General features: G+C 38.2%; 1 protein-coding gene across 12 annotated transcripts in view; it reads right to left on the bottom strand.

The window, feature by feature from the left end:
• nckap5l (NCK-associated protein 5-like) overlaps positions 1 to 21,184 on the bottom strand; it is a 752,792-nt gene that overhangs the window by 17,955 nt on the left and 713,653 nt on the right. The window lies entirely within an intron of this gene.

Here is a 21,184-nt window from a genome sequence, read left to right on the forward strand (position 1 = left end):
TGTACCAAAGATTCTGTTTCCTTGTTCATCTCTATGACTCTATTCTATCAAAACCCTTCAGGGTTTGAAACAGCTATGTCAAATATCATTTTTATCATTTTATAAATCTATCAACCTTAGTATCATCTTAATAAACCTCCAGTATCTCCTCTCCAACGCTTCCACACGCTTGTTATATTATGGTGCCCAGACACAGCACTCTAGATATTTCACAAAGGGTTTTATTAAGAATTGGAGTAACAAACTTGCATTTGACCCTGTGACTTAATTTAAAAAGCAAATAATCATGCATACTTTTTTAAAAAGTATTCCCATCTTGTTCAACCACATAAAGATTCAAATATATACATACTCTTGTTTCAATGCTCAAGCATCCCTTTTAAAATTGCGCCATTCAGCTGTTATTTCTCTTCATTCTTTTTACCAAAATGCATTTGTTCATGCAACTCGGCATTAAACTTAATCTGTCATATGACTTGCTATTTCAGCCAGCTGTTTATGTCTTTAAGTAGTCTGTTACCATACTCCACATTTGTTTACTGTAAATTCTGAATATCATGGCAACTGCAAAGTTTGAAATTATGTCTTGTGAACCTCAGGTTCAGCTTATTAATATATATCAAAAGAGCAGTGCTTCCAATATCAACACCCTTGGGAACAATACTATAATTTCCTTCCAGCCTGAAAATCAGCTATTCACCATTGCACTCTGCTTCCCTCCTAACAGCAATTCTACATCTATGTTGCTATTGCCTATAAAATTCTATGTGCTCTAACAAATCCATTTATGATACTTTAACAAACGTTTTATCATCATCTACACTTCCCATTATTTCATCAAAGAACTCAATCCAGTTCGTGATTTGTGTCAGCAAATTTAATATTCAAATATCCTGCCCTCTTATTTTTTCAAGTATCAATTTTATCTTGGACGACTAGTTTCAAAATCTCCCCTTCCCCAACTGCATCCCTAAACCAGCCCAGTTCGTCCCCTCCCCCCACTGCACCACACAACCAGCCCAGCTCTTCCCCTCCACCCACTGCATCCCAAAACCAGTCCAACCTGTCTCTGCCTCCCTAACCTGTTCTTCCTCTCACCCATCCCTTCCTCCCACCCCAAGCCGCACCCCCATCTACCTACTAACCTCATCCCACCTCCTTGACCTGTCCGTCTTCCCTGGACTGACCTATCCCTTCCCTACCTCCCCACCTATACTCTCTCCACCTATCTTCTTTTCTCTCCATCTTCGGTCCGCCTCCCCCTCTCTCCCTATTCCAGAACCCTCTCCACATCCCCCTCTCTGATGAAGGGTCTAGGCCCGAAACGTCAGCTTTTGTGCTCCTGAGATGCTGCTTGGCCTGCTGTGTTCATCCAGCCTCACGTTTTGTTCTCAAAACAGATGTCTGCTTCTGACATTACTGGCTGCTCTGTAATTGGTGGGTTTATACTTTCCTCCTTTTCTGAAAAGAGGTGCAACATTTGTCATCTCCCAGTCCTCAGGCACCATACCATACCCAAAAGAAGATTGAAAGATTAGAGTAAGAGCCCTCTGCAACTTCCAACTTCAGATGCTACAGTACTCTAGGATTCATCCAACCTGCTCCAGGAGACTTTATAACTTTAAATACTGCCAACCAGTTAAACAGCTTCTCTTTATTTTCTTCTACCCTAATATTGGTATTACCTCCATCTTCATTGCTTTAGTGACAGAATCTTCTTTAGCGAACGTAACGTGTTCATTTAATGCCTCAGTTATGCCCTCTGCCTGTGGAAGCAGGTTACTTATTCAGTCCATTATCAGTCTTACTTTCACTTTGACTATCCTTTTACAATTCACGTGTATAAAACATTTTTGCATTCCCTTTTATATTAATCACTGATTTACATTCATACTCTTTCGTCAGTATTTTTGGTATTCAGCTTGGATTTCTGTGATATAATGAATAATACATTTGTCGTAAGTTTCATGTTTCTATTTCATTTTAATTTGTTACATCTTCTGTCATCCAGTAAAATCTAGCATTCGATGTCCTTCCTGCCCCCTTTAAGGGAATGAGACTACTCTATTCCCAGTCCATCTCATTTTTGAATGCTTCCCATTGTGTAATTGCTATTCTGGTTACGAACTTTAATCCCAATCCATTCCTTTACAACTCAATAAAATTAGACCAGTTAAATATCCTGAAGATTTTTTTGTTTCTTTTAATAATTATTTTAAAACTAGGCATTAATTTCCTTGGGATAAATGGAGCAAGGCTTACTCAATGGTAATCAAAAGAAATTCCAGGCATCACGGACATGATTCAGAGAAGTAGAACAGATAAGTGAATAAGGTATGTATAGCAAATGACAATGATGATTGCTAAAGAGCCTGTGCTTTCAGCTAAATTAGTGTGCTAAAAGAAATACTGTTTTACATTGCTAATCACGGCAAAATGTTTTTTACTTGTAAAAAATGCATTGTTACAGCATTGATGACAATCTGCTACAGGCTAATACCAGCACCATAATTGTATCCACATGATGAAAATATGACATTCTACAATTAATGCTTTAATGAAACCCAGTGGAAATTGAAGCTGACCTTGAATACTGAACAGGAAAATCAGTACAACATATTTTTCTCAATTCTTAGTTGCAAGGAACATTCAGTAGATAAGTTTACTTCTAAAAGCATTGCATAATTAATTTTTATTCAGTTCACACAAAAATAATTCAAGATATTACAAAATGGAATTTAAGACTGACCTTTGCTGAGCATTTTAAATGAACAGATTTCAATGGAAAGAAATGCAGAATGCAAAAAAGACAGTTGATTCACTACCACTCATGAAATGCTTTTGCACGACGGTGCAATTTATAAAAAAGCCTTTCCCCATCCAAAATATTTTCTGTAGCTTGTCTGAAAGATACTTATTATTTGTTCATTATTTATGTTCTTGAAAATTAAACTGTAACTGTGAAGAATGCTGATGCTTAGTACTTCTGGCACCATAAGTGCAGCCTGGCTTTGTTAAAAAAAAATTGTTCTTGGGGTGTAACATCAGTAGTTTGAATTTACTGCCCATTCCTTGTTGCCCCATTGAATGCCATGTGCATGCCAGGTGAGATAATTTGTGAACCAGTTAGTTTTTTTTTAGAAACAAAGCAGCAGCTGTTATGGTCTACACCTGTTTAATTGAATTTATCTGCAGTATCTGTAAATTTCAGGACCACTAATCCACCATAACTGCATGCACCCATGCAGTTTGCTCACTAGAAGCACTGAATTATTTAGAAGAGTGTGACCTTTACTATTGACCAAGACTGCAATAGCTCACTATTCAGAAATGAAACAAGACTATATTCAGTGCAATTAATTTAATTTAAACCTTATTCATAAAAAATGAAATTAATGTTAAATGTTAAATTAGTACATCAAGCTTCAACTGTGTGTGGGTCCGGTCGCCTCATATTAGGAAGCTAGTACAAGTAATTATAATGGAAAGAGTACAGAGGAGGCTTAGAATGATGTAACTAGGACTAGAAAAATGTAGCAAGAGGAATGAAATCACAGGCTGTTCTCCTTGGAGCTGAAGAGGCTAAAAAATGATTTGATTGAGACATACAAAACTGTGAGCGGCTCGGATAAGGTGAACTGGAAGGCCCCTTTATATTCATATAGATTAAAGAGTAGATTTAAGGTGACTGGCAGAATGATTAGAGGGGTGATACGGAAAACGGTTTTCAATTATAGGGTGTTGGGTCTGGAACTCGCTGCCTGAAAATGGTGGTACAGCTTTAAACACTTGACTCGTTTAAGAAGTTTCTGCCTGTGCATCTCAAGTGCTGTAACCTGCAAAACCTATGGATGAAATTCTAGAAATTGGGATTAAGCTGAGTGGATGGTTTTTGGCTGACACAGGCTTGATGGGCAAAATGGCCTCTTTTTATGCTGTAAGTTGTGATTCTAAGACTTTTACATTAAATTGATAATACTGAATAGAAATGCCTCTGTCAACGAATCTCTGGAAGTGAAGTAGTTAACTGTATTCCTTTGGCACCAACTTGTTCCAGCACTTTGAAGACTACTCCCACAGTCCCCTCCCAAATGCACTTGTGTTTCTTTGACCCTGGTGGTCTTATTTACAATAATTTATAATTTGCAGTGTTTTGCTGGAAGATGGGAGTTAAGAGCAACATTCAGTTTTGTGCCTGCATCATGGTAGTAGTGGCCACAAATGCAGTCTATGTAGAAATGGGAAGTGTGCCAGCTGTAGTCATGACATAGTGATGTAGAAAATAAACTAAATATTTAGCTACTGCAATAGGTAATCTAATTTGTTAAATCTATTCACCACGATATAGCCTCCATTGTTTAAACTTTAAATCGAATAATTTTTAAATTAGTCATAAAGCACCACACATTTGCCTTTTCCATCATAGTCAATTACACAATTGCCAATTGGTTATTAAATGCCTTGTATTTGAAACAAAAACAGATGTTCACCTGATAGTTTGCACCTCATTCAGGGGGAATTTTCTTGGCTACTTAATCAACTTCTAACGAGTGTTGGGTTACAGTTTGCACCATCCAGAACTAACTGCAATAGCAAATATGTTCAATTAGTGCTGCAAATAGCACCGTCTTAAGGTCCGAGTATCCTTGGTTGAGTCAAGTTGGTGCCACTGCGCAACATTGACTGCTGCAGCATCAGGTGGAAAGAATAAATCAAAAGTGTCAGCACTAAAATCAAGTCCTGAGCAAAACTGATTAATTTATGTTAAACTAGCTAATGTTCAGTCTGTGGATTTCACATCTCACTCCATATATATTACCAGGCCATGACAAAGTTAGATATACTTCACTTTCTATGGTGCCAAAGACACTTCTTACTTGACTCCCAGAAGTCAATGGCAGAGGTGTTTCTATGTAATCTTACCAATTCTGTGCAGAAGATTTAAATCATATGAAGTTTAAAGCATATAAAGAGCCCACTTGCCCATTGTGCCTGTGCCACTGAAAACAAGCCATCCAGCTAATCCCAGTTTCTAGAATTAGTGTTTGGAACATTGTACAGAACATCTTCACTGTATTTTAAAGACACAATGCACTTTACTGCCTTTTACCAGCTCTGATTTCCATTCAGAAACGATCCTTGACCCAATATTTTTAATTGTGGTGAAAATCAGTCTGTATTTTGCAGGCCATCAACTTCTATTTAACATCTATTACTTGATGTACTTGTGCTTTGCGGCTTTTTTGAGGTATACTAATGAAAATCAAAACACTTTTTCTTCCTTGCTGTTGGGACTGCATCATGTGTGTATCTGCATATGTGCAGACTTTAATTGACATCTTTAATGGCAACATCCTGTTTCCTGAGTTGGAACCATACACTCTGTTCAAATTAAATTGTGTTGTTTGACATTCATCCCTCAACTGGCATTATCAAGTCAGCTGTGCCATTACTGTTTGAGAGATCGCAACCTGCAGAAATCAGCTGATGGATGTCCCTATATTCAAATAGTATGCCGGTGTTTATAAAGCCATTGGCAAGCCCTGAGGATATGAGAGTTGTTAAATAAACACAAGATTTTTTTCTTTTCTCTTGCACTGAGTGAGATTGCCAATTCACAGGCCAACTGGTGTAGAATTTTGAACAGCTGGGAATGAATGCCCAATGCAAATATCATTAAGAATCTTCAAACTATTTTCATACAAGATCCTCAAGAGCTAGGAACAATAACACTGCCGCTCAGTTTCTCTGAGCAGAATTTGCATCAGGCCGCTGAGTAAATAGGACAGTGTGTTGAATCACTGTGTCCACAGCTCTCATTAATGGAAACTCGAGCACAGTATTTGAAAGCATCTAGCAAATAAGAAGATATTTCATTTATCAAATTAGGCATGAATATGAATATGAAGTGCAAGTGTGGTCAGCATTTAAAACAGATCTAATGGGTGGAATTGTGAGAGTCAGGCACAGGCAGAAATAGACAGGTAGATGAATCAGTTGGGCAATGTGCCATTAGCAGCATTCACCCACAGCCATTTCAATCATTCCAATCCCGCCATTATTTTACCTCCTGAAGATGGATGGAGGGCCTGTTTCATCGTCATTAAAGGACTATAACCTGGCAATGTAAGTCGGGATAGATCAGCTAAGCAAAGACAGGCCCCAACATTTATGCAGGGAACTCATCCTTCCCATAATATACAGTCCCTATCTTGTTAACAAGAATTATCGGTGCTTCTTTAGGTTTTGAGGTTTCTTACCCAGAATGATAAGTTTGAACAGATATAAATCTTCAACCGTTGAGTACAAACAATAGTTCCCATGATGCTCTTAATCACAAAAAAAAATCACTGGAGGTTCCACTAAGATGTCAGAACTGTACCCGTCCTAGAAGATGGTTCATATTTGAATGCAGCTGAACCGAGGAGGACAAAATCTTCATCTTCATACAAGGCAACTGCCTTACTGAACCTCAGTACTTTCTAATCACATCTCAAATAAAAGAAAAAGGAATCAAAGTTCTACAATTTGAAAAAATTCAAAATCAATTGAATGGCAGAGCAGGTTTGAGGGGCCAAACGGCCTACTCCTGTTCCTATTTCTTTAGGTCTTACGGGCTGATTATTCAGCCAGAATGATTTTTTTTCCTGCTTTTTCGTTGGTAATAACAAATCCTGAATGTTACCAGAAATAAAAATAATTTATTGTTACTCTATTATATTTTGGAAAGAGATGCATCTAAAACTAGGAATAGTGTAAGCCTAAAATTTCAGCTTCTATATATCCATATTTTGGTCAGATACTGTGCTTATTCAGTGTGATTCATTTGGCACTGTTACTGCAGTTTTTCTCCCCATCTTTCACTGCTGTGTTGCTGTAGCTGCAAAATGATTTAATATGAAAAGTGCAAATGCAAACCGCTGGGAGTGCAACCACTCTGCAAGGTCTTTCCCTGAAATACAAGCCAGACAATAGTAACCAATCAACAAACAAGTGAAATATCTTGAGCAACTGATAATACAAACCCGTGGTTGCCTCCAAATTCAACACATCACCAATATCACTCATTGCTACTCTATTGATTGCCAAAAAGAGGGGCATTGAAAACATTTGCCACTGATCTTTTCAACTTGTGAACTGGACCTAGAAATCATTGCAATTTGGACATGAAGATCAGGTCTCTGATTTAAAAATTGTGCAATTTTTATTCTAATTCATTTTAGTATTTTAATCTTCTGTGTTGGGAAACTAATTTAACCTATGATACAGCGAGTAAAATAATGTAAACAAGACAGTTTTGAAATATTAGGAATCACATCCAGTTAGCTACTGCAACTTAAGTCTGACAATGGCACTAAGGCTTCAGAATATTAGGAAGGAAGAAATCCTAAACATTTAGCAAGGGAAAAGAAGACAAATAACTCTGATTATAAAACCAATAAGTATTCGAAAATTATTGGAATCGACTGAGTGCTCTGAAAAAAAAATCATGCCATAAGAAAGCTATGCTGCTGGTCGTTGGTAGTGTATTACACTTGGAGAGTGAAGACACACCTGAATGAAATGCTCCAAGCTCATAAAGTAAAACCAAGGAGAGAAAACAGCTGCATGTTCAGGAAGCTCTTTAGTGACATGAATGGAAGTTACTGATGTATTCTGGAGTTTCTTACTTTAGACTTTCTTTTCCCCCTCAAGCCACACCCACAGATATATACTAATTCTTCTAGGTCCTTTTTTTTAAGTCTACTCCATATCAAGATCACTTTACATCTGCTGAGGCACTGAGCAAACTTATGCCTTATGTCATTTTCCTTGACCGCAGAAAGAGGTAAAGACTTCATCTAAGACTGTGGTTTGATTTATAACCTGCCAAATTGGTTTATTACATAGTAACTGGATAAATAAACAGAAAAGAAATACTGTAGATTTACAATAGTTATGAGTTTAACCATTATTGTGCAGAAGATTTAAAATAACTACTGAATCTGCTTCATGATGCTGAAAGATGAACTGGACCCGAAAGGGGTGAAACTACCTCTCCCTGGAGGTAGTGAGAAGAGGAAATAATTGGACATGTTGGCCCTGGTGAGGTCTTCCTCCTCTTGCCACCTCAGTAATTAAACTCTGGATGAGAACTTTTCAAACTATTATGAACTAAGGTCCTTAAATGGTCAATTAATGGTTACCCTGTCCAGAGATAGGGATACTACCACAGCACTACAAGAACACCTCACTGCCCAACTTGTATTTGTGACCACATTGAAATTGGCTTCAAAACCTATTATGGGATTGCTAGAGGCAGAGCAAACTTTTGATTCGGGATAGAAAGAGAAAAATACTCATGAATACACTTCATGTTGTCATGCTTACATTCCTTCATTTAAATTTGTCGGATTTTTTAGAACATTAGTATACAATGATCTCAAAAAACACTTTAAATTTTGGTTAAACTGTGGCAAATGAGGCTCCATAGATGTCAAATAACGAACTGCTCTATTAGACTGATAGTCAGTAATTGAGTAACAAAATGTTTTCAAAGGCAAGTTGCTCCACATTTACAGATCAATCTCAAGGTCTCACATAAAAATTTGACCGTTTGGTAATTTATTAATTTGTAAAGAAGCGTAATAACACACTTATTAATAAGGAAATTTTTACATGGTCAATGTTGCTAAATGGAGTTTCTTCAGTTGCTTTAATAAAGAGGTGATATTTTGCATCAATTCAAAGACACTGAACAACATCGTCAAATCTAATTACTGCCTATTTTATATCATAGATAATGTCTTGCCTGAACTAATGAAAATAAAACCATTCATTGATTTTGAAGCAAATAATTGATTTTTCGCATACTGTATTAGATAAATAAATGAGTCTGTTAATGACATGTTCAACACCATTTGGAAGAAACAAATGATTATACGTACTGTGCAGTCGAAGGCATTAGATTAGACTGCACAACTATGATTTTACCAGCCCTCTGCAGATGGACGGCGCGGTCAGAGAATTCATCAAATGAAAACCAGATGGCCATTTAATCCAATTAAGTGCATGGCCATTATACGAGCTGAAGAGGTGGGAAAAGACTTCAGTGCATAGAGATCACCAGCTACATCGAAAAAGCCTCCCAGGAGAGAATCTTCCTTTTTGGCTGCTATGTGGCCACAGAAGGTTCTGCCAGAAGCGACGGCTACCCACCTCCATTGCTGGAGAGGTTAGCCTTCTGGATACCATGGTCTGTTTCCCTGGTCCCTGCATAAGTACTAATGTGCCAAATGATACTTTAGCATATAATATTGCTATTAACCAGATCATAAATGAAATCCAGATGTTTTAGTGGAACAAATGCCAGTTAAAAGATGTCAAGCTGAACAAAGATAAGTGGCATCCATGATATGCCACATAAAATATAGTGCTGAATGATATGGCTATGGAGGAGGTCAAGCTGCCCCTATCAAGCTTGGGCCAACACTCTGGAAGTGAACTAAATTTAGGGATAGCTAAAGTTAAAGCAGTGTTTAAGGACCTTCCACTGACGAACTAGATTTACAGCAAACTCTTGGAACGATTAATTACTTGCATTGTTTTTTTCCAGATTTGGGGGAGGTAATTGCTCTTACTGAAGAAATAGCATGATTTTCCATAGAGCCAACTCAATGACAAGCACCTGAATAAAGTTCATTGCAATAATTCTGATGCACTAGAACTATAATACTGTGGCATTAAAAACATGTAGCTTCATTGTTTGATTGATTTGAATGATGATTACGAATAGTAAAATGTAGAAAAGGTAGCCTATGCCTTTAAACATCCCATTGCTTCTAAAGAAAGAATAAGAACATTCCACACATAAGATTAGCCTGTGCCCTGTGTCTCAAGGTCTTTAAGAAGTGGAAACAAATTATGCTCAAATTGGAAAGGAACTCATAGCCATTGCTTTTGGCCTGCAGAGATTCAATCAGTAAATTTTGCAAAGAAAGGTTCTGTGAAGCATTATCACAAACCACTTGAAGATATTTGGATTAGTAAACCCACATGGCTTCAGAGATTGATTTTCCAACTTCAAAAATATAAATCAATCACTGTCTGCAAGAAAGGCAAGGAGGTTTTTGTCTGTGAGTTTAAATATCTATTCCACACAGTAGGAAAGATTATAAATGAGTAGTCATATTAATTGATCCAAAATCAGAAACAGAAAAAAGTTTATAGAAAATATCAATAATCTACAATCTTTACTCCTGTTTGAAAAAAAGAATGATCATATTTAAGATGTTTGTGTTATAGGTTAAGATCTGAAATAGGTGAAAATGACAAGCAAAAGTTGACCTGACACAAGAGATAGTCAACCCCAACTGCACCTGTTTCAATTTCAGAGATGAATGAAAGAACAGATCAATATTCAAGTGACATTGAGTAGCTATACTGCCACATGCAAGAGAAGAGATAAGGCAAACAGCTCACTCAAGCCACATCAGAATTGCAGAAAGGTGGAGGAATGATTTATTAGTCTCTGAGAAATAAGGACATTAAGATTTAAATATTTGTTTCTAACATATAAAATGAATTTGGTATTAATCACTAAACATTAGAAAACCAAATAATGTGCAATGTGATGAAGGCAAATGGATGAGATTTATGTCCAATGTTCTATTGCATAGATTCCTTTGAAATTGACAGACCAACTGATAAAAAGAGGAACAACTCATAGCCAAGATGAAAGGTAACCTTGCATGACAAAAGCATTCAAAATAACATTCTAGCAAACACTGGATGATCATTAAACTCCATGAAATTGTGCAACGGCATAAATTTAATAATATCAACAGGTAACTAGTTGTTATCTGTTGACAACTATGGAGGGGGCTGAGAAAATTGACTCTCTTGACCATACACTTATTTGAACAACAACCACAATATTTTAAGAAACCCCCAATAGAGCATTTGACATAGTATTAACAGATTAAAAGAGAACAATAAGCAAAGTAGAAGAAAAAAGTCATTTTGGCTTTACCGGATGTCGATTCTGACATTCATCATTAGAGGTAAGGGTAGAAAATAAAAGGATGCCAATTAAACAACCAGAGTTTAAACAAGCTCAATTTTTACAGTGCAAAAGAATATATGAAATAATATGAAATGATAAAATGGGAGAAGATATTTAAAGGAAAAGATAAGACAGATCTCGGGTATAGTTTTAAAGAGATTGCACCATTCACGGGTACAAAAGAAAAACATTGTTGAAAAAAAACTATGAATAGCACGTAAGAGAAAGATTATTTGTTTCAAAGAATGTTGATAACGTGGGAACTCTAGCAAGGTTAGCATTTATTGCCCATCTCTTAAGTACCCTTGAGATGGTGCATGTTGGCATTCTCATACCACTGTAATATGTGTAATGAACAACTTCCACCAAGCTGAAAGATAAAGAGTACCAGAATTTGATCCAGTGACAATGAGGAATAGCAATAGATATAATACAGTGTGGAGCTGGAGGAACACAGCAAGCCAGGCAGCATCAGGGGAGCAGGAAAGGCAACGTTTCTGGTCAGGACCCTTCTTCAGAAATGGATGAAGGGGAAGGCAGCTCGAAAATAAATAGAGTGAGGAGGGGTGGGGCTGGGGAAGGTAGGTGGGATGGTAAAAGGTGAGTGCAGGTAGGTAGTGGCGGGGATTGACCAATGAGGTGAGAGGAGCAGATGGGTGGGAGAGAAGACGGACAGGTCAAGGAGGCGAGGATGTGTGGGAAGGTTGGTTATGGGATGAGGCAAGGGGTGGGGAGATTTTGAAACTAGTAAACCTTGGGAGCTACAATCCAATGGTTTCAATGTGGACCTTACTAGTTTCAGAATTTCCCCAACGCCAGGGAGAGGAACGGTGATATGTATTCAAATCAGGATGGTGAGAGATTTGAAGGAGACCTTAGCGGGAAACATAGAAACATAGAAAACAGGAACACAAGGAGGTCATTCGGCTCTTCGAGCCTGCTCTGCCATTCATCACAATGATGGGACTGATCGTCCAACTGAACTGCTTAATCCTGCTTTCTTCCCACAATCTTGGATCTCATTTTCCCCAAGTGCTATATCTAGCTGCCTCTTGAATACATTCAATGTTTTGGCATCAACTGCTTCCTGTGGTAATGAGTTTCACAGGCTCACCACTCTTAGAGTGAAAAAAATGTCTCCTCATCTCTGTCCTAAATGGTCTACTCGAAATCCTCAGACTGTGACTCCTGGTTCTAGACACACTCACCATCAGGAACATCCTCCCTGCCCAGTTCCATTAGAATTTTATAAGTCTCTACAAGATCACCCCACGTTTGTCTGAATTTCAGCAAAAACCTAATCAATCTCTCCTCATACATCTGACCTGCCATCCCTGGAATCAGCCTGGGAAACCTTCGCTGTACTCCCTCAACAGCAAGAGAATCCTTCCTCAGAAAAGAAGACCAAAGCTGCACACAATATTCTAGGTGTGGTCTCACCAAGGCCCTGTACAACTGCAACAACACATCTCTGCTCCTGTACTTGAAACCTCTCGCAGTGAAGGCCAACATACCATTTGCCTTCCTTAATGCCTGCTGTACCTACATGCTTACCTTCAGTGACTGGTGTGCAAGGACACCTAGGTCCCACTGCACACTCCCCTCCCACAATTTATAGCCATTCAGGTAGTAATATACCTTCTTGTTGTTGTTCCAAAGTGAATAAGCTCATCTTATTCAAATTATACTGCATCTGCCATTGATTTACCCACTCACCCAACCTGTCGAGATCATGCTGAAGAGTCTCTGCATCCTCGTCACAACTCATCCTGCTACCCAAATTGATATCATCTGCAAACATTGAAATGTTACATTTCCTTCCCTCATCCAAATCATTCATATATATTGTGAATAGCAGGGATCACTGTGGCACCCCACTAGCTACTGCCTGCCAATTTGAAAAGGGCCCATTAATTCCTCTCTGCCAACCAGCTTCCTATCCATCTCAGCATACTTCCCTTAATACCATGTACTTTAATCTTGCACAATAATCTCTTATGTGGGACTTTGTCAAACATTTCTGAAAGCATAATTTCCGCTTCATAAATTCATGCGGACTCTGTCTGATCCTGTTACTGCTTTCTAAATGCTCCACTATGAAGTCCTTGATAATGGATTTGAGAATTTTCCCCACTACTGATATCAGGCTTACTGGTCTATAATTCCCTGTTTACTCTCTGCCTCCCTTTTTGAATATTGGAGTGATATTAGCTACCCTCCAATCTGCAGGGACTGTTTCAGAGTCTACAGAATCCTGGAAGATGACGAATGCACCCACTACTTCTAGAGCCACTTCCTTGAGTACTCTGGAATATATTTTCATTAAACTGTCTTTATCTTTCTGGGGTGTGGTAGTCTTCCATTTGGGACATGCTGCAATAAAAGCAGTATAAAAGCATAAAAGGTAAGTTGCTGAGGTGAATCATGTAGGAAACACATGCTGCAACCACATTACAAGACTATTGGTGAAGGAAGATGTTTAAGGCAGTAAGGGTTGGATTCTGGATAAATTTGTGAAATAAATTGGCAAGAAAGAGAAACCATGAAAAGACAAGTTTGAATGTTAAAGTATGGAAAACATAAGGCAGTCAATAGAATTAAACTGAGGAATGCCAAAAAAGCAGGTAAAGGGTCCAAACTGGGATCAGAAAGAAAATTCAGTTGGGAAAATAAAGCAAAGAGTAAAACATGCCTTTAATATGTCAGGATTATATTTTTTAAAAGGAAATGCCTAAGTATTTACCACAAACACATGAAGCTGACACCGCCCAGCTCTGTAATTTTTTGTTATAGATGTTTATGAAATTCAAATAATTGCATAATTTCTGAGGATATTTTGGACAGTTGGCTGGACTCAAAATTATAAAAAGCAGATGCAAGACTCAACAGAAACAAACAGCAAGAGACAATTCATAGATAAACGGAACTGCAGATGCTGGAGAATCCGAGATAACAAGGTGTGGAGCTGGACGAACACAGCAGGCCAAGCAGCATCTTAGGAGCAAGAAAGCTGACGTTTTGGGCCTAGACCCTTCATCGGAAATGCATTTCTATGAAGGGTCTAGGCCCAAAACATCAGTTTTCCTGCTCCTAAGATACGGCTTAGCCTGCTGTGTTCATCCAGAGATGATTCATCATGTTATAGACTTCTATGTCTTCCTTCCACTAACTTAAAAGCATTCTAAAGTAACCTTATCAAAAATATAAGGAAGCATCTTGAAGGACATGAGCTAATTCAAGGCAATCAGCATTGATAGCTCACTGGAACGCTTCTCATCCCAGACTATATTCTCCTTACTTGTCACACCTACATTTATCAGAGGAGCTTGCACCCCAGTATCACCTCTCTTTGCAAGACCAGCTGCCAATTGCCAGAGCTAACATTTTTCCTGTTGCAGTTAAAATCACTGCTGTTATGAACTTCATTCCCTCCTTCTGCTTCCAGGTTGCAACAAGATACTTCAATAAGGTTTGTCTGTCTGCAGGCAATGCTTGCATCACAATGCCACATCTTTCAAAGAAAACATTTTCATCAATTGCTCCATGGGCAAATTGAATTGGTAAGATGAGGCTGTAGGGTTATACAAGTTGAGGTGTTCTTTCAGGGCACTATTGACTGTTCTCACATCAGATTTCAAGTTCCCTTGGAAAATCACATTGCATTAATAATGTCTGATAGCAATGTGTGATGCCTGGCAGTGTATCATGCAATCTTTGCCTCATTTACTAGAAACTGTCATCAACTCATGATTGGCCTTATGATACAGCTGTTCATTCCCCAATCTTTAATCTTGCACATCAACTCAAAAGTTTGTCATCGGAGGGTGAAGGATTATCTTTCAAATAGTGAGCTCATGACTCCTTTGTGAAAGCCTCAGTCAATGGAAAAATATGGTAGAATCAGATTGGTAGCTCAACTTTACCTGAGTTAAAAGTCAGGAAAGAATTCCAAGATTTACCTTCAAGTAGACTTTCATTTAGGTATCATTGAAGAAGCTACTTTCCCCACTTGTACCACCTATGAATTGTAGTGAGGCTATAGAGTGACAGTAAAGCTAATGGAAACCAAAATTTTATATGGGTTCTTAAAGCAATGTTGGAGCTTTCTTTTGTAATAGTGTTAGTATTCTGATAGCTTCAGATAGAAGGACTGACTGCCTACTGGCAAAAATACAGCACCATTTGAAAAAAAAATGCCATTCTGTTCCCAGGGCATTACAGAAGTGAAAATCTCCTCTAAGGTATTTCAAGTTACTGCTATATAAGACCTCTCTGGCTGTTGAGTTCCTTCATTAGCTAATCAGAGAACTTAGCAGTAGCAGCTTGCAAAATGCTTCGTTAAGAAATATGCTAAGAAATTCAAACTGTATCCAAAACAGAGTGGTCAGGAAGGTTGGAAACTTGGCTTACATCTGTACAAAATCCAAGGACTAGAACAGGAGTTACCACAATGCCCAATAACCAGAGGTGTGTCAGGTTGGGGGTTGGGTCAGGGTACTAGGTCAGAAACAGCCCTTGGGTCTACGATCTCTGTTGCTGGCTGAACCAACCTGGAGCTCATGTAGATAATCAATAGAAACATCTTTGCACTGATAAGAGATTGAATATGCCTTATCAACCAGGAGGAGCACTTTAGTTCTCTTGGTTCCACAAAAAAAATTAGAAATATAAACCATACAATTTGTTGAGTGATCTCCAGGAGTCTTTTTAAGCATTTTTAACTGAACAACTCAACGCCTGGCTTAACAGATGGAGCATAGATGTGCAAGCTCCTGCCATTTGTACATTACTTTTGCCTCTGGGTTCCTACAACTGGTTTTGGATCACAATTTACAGATTAGACAGTTCCAACAATTTAAAAGAGTCAAAAAGAAAATTGTATTATTTGGGCAACAAATTCAAGAATATGTCAAATCCCTTCTTTCTTTCAAAATAAATGTAACAAAACTGGTAAAAGCCCATGGGTGAAATGCATGATAAATATTTGTAAGCTGAACAGCAGCAAGAGAGTAATATGTCCTCTTCCAACTTCTACTCTTATTGCCAGACATTTTTCTCCAAAATGTCACTGAGTTTCAATGGAAGCTAGTTTTTCTATTTCACCATGATTAATGCTGGAGTAAGAGATCATTGAAATTCATTAACGAGCCTGTTTTCACTGTCAAGAATTAAAGATTTCACAAGTAGGTTTTACAATCTGAATGTAACTCCCTAAAAGCCGTCACTGTTTGACGTGAAATTAGTAGATTTTTTTAAACATTTGACCTTGTCCTGCAAAATTTGTACAATGAAGTTTCTAGCAGAATACCAACATTGCTGGAAAGGAAATATATTGATCCTTACATTGAGGAATAATTCAAAGGAGATTTTTGCTAATGTCTGCTATGTTTGCGTGCCCTACACGAAAGGTTGTTGGAATTAAAGCATCCAACATACTTTCAGCCACTGCTTGACAGATCACAAAATGAAATTTGAGCTCTGACATGGATTTTACTCCAAAGGTATGGGTAGCCGTAAATTATATTACTCTGTCACAGTCCATAGCTATCACTATGTTGCTTCTACTCTGATAATGACCTGTCTCAAGGAATTCTGAATTCAGCTTTCACCTAAATGTATAATAGTCAAAAATTAGGTTATGGTTAATTGGCATTCACACTTAGGTTTTAGGTTGTGCACATTGGATGTTTAAAAAAACTTGTATTTAAATGCAGCTTGCAAGCTAGGGGAAAACACATCTGTTGTAATCACCAAACCATTATTAGCCTTTTTTTTAAACCTAATGTTCTGAATCCTGCAAGTTCAATTTAAAAACCATATAGATCTTTCTGTAGTGAACAAATTATTACTGAGGACATTTGTAGAATTGGACCAAATACAAAGGCATCAGAGCCAATATACTTTCATGGTCAGTGCCTCCCATTTGTCTTTCTGAAAAGTTAAATACTGATAGGCAAATCTCTTTTGTATTACAGAACTAGTGTATTACAGATGAAGTTCACATAATTAATTCACTTTTGGTGGTTACTTGATTACTACCAAAACAACTCCATTAGAAAGAACGTTTGGATGATTTTTTAAAAATTGTGGACTGTGAATAGATGAGTAACTAATGGCTCGTGAAAGAAAATGTGCTCTTCCACTTGAAGTGCCAAGTTAAAGCAAAATTGTCAATTATTTCTCAATGTAAGAATCAATACATTTCCATGCCATCAAAGTTGGCATTCTGCTGAAAAACTCATTGTGAAATTTTTAAAGGACAATATTAATTGGTCACAAAATCACCAATTTTAAATCAAGCAGGATTTTTTTCCTGTGAACTGCGTAATGCAATCAGGTAACAAAAGTAACCCATGAAATGTTTAATTCTTAGAAGCAATACAAGCTTTTGAATGCATTTTCATGGTTCCCAACCCAGCATTAATCATGGTAAAAGGGGAAAGAAAAAGCTTCCATTTAATGTTAATAATATTTCAGAGAAATAAGTCTGGCAGTAAGGTTAGAAGTTATAAAGGACATGTTCCTCAATAGTGGGTATTCAGCTTGCTTCATCTTGTAAATATTTGTATTAATTTCTCCCATGAATTTTTTAATAAATTTTGCCACATCTATCAACTAAATCTTGAATTTAAAAGAAATAGAGGATTGGATATGGTCTTATATCAATTATCATGAATAAAAACAATGTCTTCTTCTCCACTGCTTAACACCTTTAAATTTTCAGAATATTAGAGTGTTGCAAGGCAAACCATAAATCTACTCCAGTATTTTAAACATTTTCAACACACTTATTATTCTCAGAATTGCAGCCTACATGCTTGATCATAACTTTATAAAGTCTATTTTATCATAACACAATACATTTAATTAATGTTACTGCTTCCAAATCAATATTACACATTATTAGTATTGTAATGGCTACATTATCAGGAAAATATAAACAATAGTTTTGGCAAAAAAAATTAGTTTAACTGTTTGATCACTGAACTTAGTCAAGTAGATTACTTTCATTCTTCACTCAATATAATTCACTGTTAAAAATCTACAAAATATGTCATTTAATCATTGATCTGGCAATCACCTCTGTTGGAAAAGTTTCTGAGTTGGCCTTGATGGATTTCATACAAAAGTAGAGGATCACATATGGGCTACTTTCAGCCTAGGCCTTATTCTTTTCCTAATTTGCTTTACAGATACAGTTTTGAGGAACAGGAGAAAGAGAAACTGCAGGCGTTCATGTATGTCACTGGCTCAAGCACTTTCTCACTTAGCTCCTCCTGCAATCCCACACACATGCACACACTTACTCTCCTTCTCTCCCTCTCCCCCTATCTCTCACACATTCACATGCACACGCACGCGCACGCTCGCACAGACACACATTGTTGCTCCCATCCCCTCCCACATACATATGTGTGTATACTCCCCCACTTTTTCTCCCTTTGTACACACACATGCACACACACAGACATTATCCAACTCACACAATCTCCTCTCTCACACACAGGCATACAATCTCTGTCACTCCCTCTCTCCCACACACACACATGCACATTCACTCTGCCCTGCCTCCCTAGTGTATACATGCACACTCACTCCTTTACTCCCACACAAGCACAGATTCTTTCTCACCACCTCCAAAACCTATACACATGTAGACACATTCTACTACCCATTCCCTCCCACACAATCACACACCCTGAGGAAAACATACAGAAATACCATAATGGTAATGACCTCCATTGCTCTGTGAAGGAACTGCTAGAATCTTCTTCCAGATACCTCACACTCTATCTCTGCTACTGCACCCCAATGCCCACCAAGGCTCATGGTCTACCAGGCTCACTATTACGTGCACAATCTTCCCTCACTGGTCCTCACTCACCTAATTTCCTTCCCGGCCTGAGTCAGACTCAGCCTGTCTGTCAAGGTCACCCCCTGATTGAAAAGACCCACAGGGCGGACTGTCGCCAGCTCTCCAGTCTGTAGAGGTATGGACATATGACCTTCACCCCTGCAAAAAGCATATATCAGAGCTACTCTTCACTTACTATGCTGGGACCACATGAATGAAATGGGTCTTCTACACCCAACTAAGAACTACAGTCCTTAAACTTAGAGACATGGCTGGTTGGTTGCTGCATGTGCAATGTGTCTTCCATGTATGCTGCTGCCACATGGGCAGGTAAGACAATGTCTTTTCCCAACTTTCTCACCAATATCCATAACATTCAGGGATTTGCAAAATTCTATCCCAGGTCTCAGCAATTTTACCCGTATGTTCAGTAGTTCCTATATTTACCAGTAGGGGGCGATGCAGGGCATGACTCAGATGAAGGAAATCTCAGCAAACACCTTTGAAATCCGTGCTAAGTTCAAACAGACTCTATTTTCACTGCAACGAGTATTTTAAACCACAAAATGGGCATTACAAACTTTTGGAATAGTTGTAAAAGTTTCTGAATATTGGATAATGTCACTAGTACTGTCACAATGTGAGCTTGTTTAAATCTACAGCCTTTGAAAAATTTTAAAAAACTGCATTGGCTAAATATGAAAGAAAAGATACAAGGTACAAAGTTATTTAAAGCTGAGCTCTTTAAAAGTAAAGAAAAATTTGCCTGTGCCAGTGAGAGTTGAAAACAAAAATTGTTCTAGGAGAAATAACCACTGTTTGATGATGTGCATGGAAATATTGCCCTGGGATTACCATAATGCTTGGGCTGCTTTTCAGAAGCTACTATTATCTCAGCAGAATGTCTTAACTAAAATAACTCCACCGAGGCCGGTATCCCGTCACCAGGTCACCCTTTATTTACACATAAACAGTTATCGACTTCAGTACTGCCTCATACAGAGTCAAGGACCATAGTATCAGAATCTCTGACACTCTCTTTTTCATCTGTTAGCCAGGGCTCCCTGACTGAAGATGAACAACACAAATCAGGGAATTCAAATTCTTCGAGGTTCAACAGGCTGATCTCATTACATCAAGTTCTCACCTGGATTGACAGTTCAAACAGATTATTAAGAAGTTAGTTATCTTTGCTATGGGTTTACAAATACCAGTCTGTTAAGATTTATAATGGACTGGGTACTTGGGAGAATTTAAATTAATGAATGAGAGTATGTCTTACATACTATAGTAAAGACTGGGGCTCAGTTTGCTCAGTTGGATAAACCGTAGATTTGTGATGCAGGGTGATGCCAACAGCATGGGTTAAATACCCACACTGACTGAGGTTATCATAAAGGATTCTTCTTCAATCTCTTCCCCTCACCTGAGGGTCCTCAATAGTCATCTCTCCCTAATGAGAGAACAGCCCTATAGTAAGATCACAGTGGCTTTACCTAAATAGTAAAAGTTGTAACAGGGATATTTAGACCCTTATTTTATTTCATCTGAACATGGCTTCTGAAGTCCTCCTATGATGGATAATGCACATTGAAATGAAAAGTGAAAGGTCAAAGGGCAATACATGGGCATGCCCAAACTAGCTTTAAGTGCCATGGGGCTATGTTGGGTGCTGGCCTGAAAGTAACAGAGGGAAGATGGTGGCAATTCATTGACTTTGCAGCACTGCAGTGCATAGATTGAGTGAGAGCAATTAGGAGGTGAGATCTCGAGGACAAGAAGGCCTAATAATTAAACAACCAAGATAAAGAGAGAGCAGAGAGCCAAGGTGTACCTTGGGCCATCTGAAGAGTCTGCCTGTGACCCTCGGCAGCCACTGGAGCCATCATTGCTCTTAATCTGGGCCAGTGGGAACAATTCTATCTTGTACCCACTCTCCTGGACAGAGCGAAGAACCTGCCAGTCATGTGAGTTTCTCCATCGGCACAAACAGCGTATTGGAGACTTTCCAAATCTGCTGTTTGATGCTAAAATCAGAACAGTTGAGACTAAGGATCAGCAGGGAGACTGAGCATGATGCAGAAAGGGATATCAATTGCAAAGTCTTGGACAGGCAGGTATGTGGTTGGACGGTGGGGTGAGATGAGAAATATATGGTTGAAATTGTGGTTTTTGGGTACAATTGCAAAAAACAGAAGCTGGCTAAATTAGGGCAGCTTTCGATAAGAATCTGTTCCTTCTGCAAATGAGCAAAGCTGAAAAAGCTCTAAATTGTTAGTTTGTGC

The sequence above is a fragment of the Stegostoma tigrinum genome, chromosome 7 (assembly GCF_030684315.1).
Source record: "Stegostoma tigrinum isolate sSteTig4 chromosome 7, sSteTig4.hap1, whole genome shotgun sequence".
NCBI classification, from domain to species: Eukaryota; Metazoa; Chordata; class Chondrichthyes; order Orectolobiformes; family Stegostomatidae; genus Stegostoma; species Stegostoma tigrinum.